We start from the raw sequence: 4,766 nt of genomic DNA, 5'->3' as shown, positions 1-4,766 counted from the left end.
CTTTCCGTAGTGGCGGGACCAAAACTGGATGCAGTACTCCAGATGTGGCCTTACCAGTGCCAAATAGAGGGGAATAATCACTTCCCTTGATCTGCTGGCAATGCTCCTACTAATGCAGCCCAATATGCCATTAGTCTTCTTGGCAACAAGGGCACACTGTTGACTCATATCCAGTTTCTCATCCACTGTAATCCCCAGATACTTTTCTGCAGAACTGCCTCTTAACCAAGTCAGTCCCCAGCCTATAGCAGTGCCTGGGATTCTTCCTTCTTAAGTGCAGGACCTTGCACTTGTCCTTGTTGAACCTCATCAGATTTCTTTTGGCCCAATCCTCCAATTTGTCTAGGTCACTCTGGACCCTATCCCTACCCTCCAGCGTATCTACATCTCCCCCCAGCTTAGTGTCATGCACGAACTTGCTGAGGGTGTAATCCAGCTCATCATCCGGATCATTAATGAAGATGTTGAACAAAAACGGCCCCAGAACCGACCTCTGGGGGACTCCACTTGATACCGGCTGCCAACTAGACATTGAGCCATTGACACTATCTGTTGAGCCCAACGATCTAGCGAGCTTTCTATCCACTGTGATGGGGCAAACCCAGATGGCTATAGAAAAGTAGTGGGAGACAGATATATTAGCCCCAGGTTAAAAAAATCCCTGTTACCAGGATAAGTAAATGGTAGCTACTCCAGGTCAATTAAGACACCTGGGGCCAATTAAGATCTTTACTGAAGGCAGGGAAAATAGCTAGGTTGATTGGGACACCTGAAGCCAATTAGGGGCTGTCTGAAACTAGTTAAAAGCCTCCCAGTTAGTCAGTTGGGTGCGTGTGTCAGGAGCTGTAGGAGGAAGTTGCGCTGTTGGAGGAACTAAGCAGTTCAAACCATATCAGGCGCAAGGAAGGAGGCCCTGAGGTAACGGTGAAGAAGATATTGAGTGGGGGCTGCTGTGGGGAAGTGGCCCAGGTAATTGTACACGTTCTATTTCCAAAAAGTCAACTACCATAGCTGCTACTATTAGGGTTCCTGGGCTGGAGCCTGGAGTAGAGGGCGGGCCCAGGCTCCCCCTTCCCCTCCCCAATTAATCACTGAGACTCAGAGACAACAGAGACTGTGTGAGGGAGGGTGGCTTCTCCTCACCTCCCTTGCTGGCTTATGATGAAAATGGCTCAGTAGGCTGTGACCCTTGCCTCTCGAGAGAGAAGGGTTACGTGGAGGATCACAGTGAGCCTCTGAGGCTAGTGAAATCTGCCAGGAATCATGGGACACACTGAGACAAGGACAGAGCTTTGTCACAACTGGTGTTAGCAGTGGGATTGTCATTCACAGCGTGGTGGAAGAAAGAGGTTTAAAAAATAAAAGTGCACTGGGGTTTTGGGTTTTTTGTTTGTTTTTGTTTGTTTGTTTTGTACCACAATGAAGGAGGTGGTCAGAGCTCTGGTACAAGCCGCGGCAGCCCAGCAGGAGGCCACCCGGGTTCAGGCAATGGCGCAACAGGAGTCTATGCGGCTACACCAGGAAACCAATCAATTATTAATGGGCCAGGTGACCCAAGACTGTGCCCTCTTGCGAGAAGTAGTGGATCAGCTGAAGATCCTCACCACCCAGGCCCAGGGGTCTGACGGGACGCGAACTCTGAGGGCCACTGGTTGTCTGCCAAAGATGACGTCAGAAGATGACGTAGAGGCATATCTCCTCTCATTCGAAAGGCCTGCTCAGCATGAGGCGTGGCCCCAGGAGCAGTGGGCCAGCGTTCTCGCCCCTTTTTTGTGCGGAGAGGCCCAGAAGACCTACTTTGACTTGCCTGCCACAGATGCCATTGACTATACCCGGCTGAAGGCAGAGATCCTAGCACGATCAGGGGTGACGGCAGTGGTACGGACCCAGAGGTTCCATCAGTGGAAATACCAGGAGAACAAACCCCCAAGGTCCCAGCTACTCGACCTCATACACCTTGCACAAAAGTGGTTACAGCCCGAGGCATGCAGCCCGGAGGAGATTTTGGAGATGCTGGTCATAGACCATTACATGCGGGGACTGCCACCAGATCTCCATAAATGGGTAGGCCAGAACGATCCATCCACCTACAATGAGATGATCATGCTGGTAGAAAGACAGATGACAGCCAGGGAACTGACCCAACTACCCAAGGAAGGCCCCTTTTGAAGCAAGCACCTGATCCCAACCCTGGAAGGTTGGGCAGCCAAACCCCCAGGGAGTCCTAGGTGGAAGGGGGGGGCGAAAACCAGCGGGGACCCCAGAAGGAAGGGATTGGCCTGAGTAGGGGGAACCCTGGGACTAAACCCCCTAACCCTCGGGATAGGGGAGTGATTAGAAGCAATTATAGATGTTATGCATGTGGGCAGCGGGGACACATAGCAGCACAGTGTCACAGCACCGAGGAGCCTATGCAATGTAACTTGGGGGATTGGGAGGTCCCGTGCTCCCTTATCCACCTCGCGGGGGTCGCATTAGCCCTGCATAATTACACCAGGCCAGTGAGGATAAACGGAGCAGAGACTACAGCGCTTGTGGACTCTGGGAGTGCTATCACCCTCATATCAGGTAAGCTGGAAAAAAGTAGTCAGCTGCTACAAGCCAAACGCGTAGCAGTGACGTGCGTGCATGGGGCCGTGAGCCATTACCCCACCATCCCAGTGGAACCCCATTGAGGTGACCGTGGGCGTAGTTCCTAAACTCCCATTTCCTGTAGTCATTGGGAGGGACTATCCAGGGTTTGATAATTTACTCCTCCTGGAGAGGCTGAAGGGAGGTGGGGACTCTGAGGACAGCAAATCATCACCGGGGGAATGTCAACCCCCAATGTTCGCTGAGATTTCTCAGGATCTGTTCTCAGCCCCCCGAAAGACCCAGAAGACAAAAAAAGAGAGGAAGGCCGTGAAGGCCTTGGGAACCCGGATCCTGACCCAGGGCCAGAAGACTGCCCTAGTAGGCAGATGGACGCAAGCAGCCAACAGAGAAACGTCCACCCCAGAAGGTGAGCCGGAGGCCATCCCCAGCTGTGACGGCAGCGAGCCATTGGAAGAAGCAGAAGCCAGCTTCTGGGAGCTCGGGCAGGTTAGTCCCAGGAGAGAGACTTTCGGGTGGGACCTTTTGAATGCATAGCCATGGACCTGGTAGGGCCCCTAGAGAAGACAGCTCGGGGCAACCAACATGTGCTTGTTGTACTGGACTATGCAACCCGGTACCCGGAAGACGTTCCCCTACGCAACACGGCTTTCAAGACAATAACTAAGGCGCTAGTACAGATCTTTGCCGGGTTGGGTTACCCAAGGAGATATTGACTGATCAAGGGACACCTTTAGTGTCCAAGTTGATGAAAGATCTCTGTTCATGGCTCCATGGACCTCTGTATACCACCCGCAAACAGATGGCCTTGTGGAAAGGTTCAATAGGACCCTCAAGGGCATGATCAGGAAAGTGGTGAGCAAAGGATGGGAAAGATTGGGATACCCTATTGCCTTACCCCATGTTCGCCATCCGGGAGATTCCGCAAACCTCCACGGGTTTCTCTCCATTCGAACTACTATACAGGCGCCACCCCCAGGGCATATTGGATATAGCTGGAGAAGCATAGGAAGAGGAGCCAAATCCCAGAAGGAACATAGTCGAGCATGTACTGCAGATGAGGAATCGGATAGCCCGAGTTACGCCCACTGTATGGGAACACTTGGAGAAGGCACAGGAGACCCAACAAACCCATTATAACCACCAAGCGAAGCTTCGACAGGTCCAACCAGGGGATCGGGTGATGGTCCTGGTGCCCACAGCAGAAAGTAAACTGTTGGCCCGGTGACAGGGACCCTACGAAGTGATCGAAGCCGTGGGAGAGGTGAACTATAAGGTGCAGCAGCCAGGCTGTCGGAAACTGGAGCAAATTTACCACATCAATTTTCTACAACCTTGGCACAATGGAGAGGCATGCTTAGTCATGCAGGAGACCCTTCCCCAGGAGATTAACTTACACGAGCAAGTGAGGATATCATCCGACTTGACGCCGATCCAAAAGATCGAGGCAGACGACATGATTAATCGCAACCGAGATGTGTTTTCTACAAAACCAGGGCAGACGACTGAGACCTATCACCATATCCGCACGATCCCCGGAGCAAAGGTAACATTGAGACCCTACCGAATCCTAGCAGCCAAAAGAGAAGAAATCAAGGCCGAAGTAAAGAAAATGTTAGAATTAGGGGTTATTGAAGAATCTTATAGTCCAATCGTTCTAGTGCCTAAACATGACGGTACTACGAGATTCTGTAATGACTTTCGCCAACTGAATGAAGTATCCCCATTCAATGCGTATCCCATACCGCGCATCGATGAACAGAGCGTTATAGGTGGCTGAGGGATTGGTTAGGTGGCTCCTGTGCAGGGCAGGTCTTGTGCAGACATGAGCGTTTCATGTGTGAGGTGATGCAGAGAATGTGCGGCTCCTGGTACGTGAACCCAGGATTCACGTCCAGACTGCTCTTTGGACAGGGGCCTGCACAAGACCTGTGTGCCATGTGATTCCTTTTAGCCTTGGTAGCCCCCAGACAGACCCAACACCCCCCAGCTGCTTTGGTACCCCCGCCCCAGATCCAACATTCTCCTAGCTGCCTTGGTACCTCCCATAGACCCAACCCCCCTGCAGCAGCTATGACTTAGTGATGCTGATACCTCCCCTACCCAGGCTTAGCCCCCTAGGTACACTTTACATAATGACAGGTTTCAGAGTAGCAGCCATGTTAGTCTGTATC

The sequence above is a fragment of the Natator depressus genome, chromosome 5, assembly GCF_965152275.1.
Source record: "Natator depressus isolate rNatDep1 chromosome 5, rNatDep2.hap1, whole genome shotgun sequence".
In the NCBI taxonomy this organism is placed as follows: domain Eukaryota; kingdom Metazoa; phylum Chordata; order Testudines; family Cheloniidae; genus Natator; species Natator depressus.
This window is presented reverse-complemented; position numbering follows the sequence as displayed.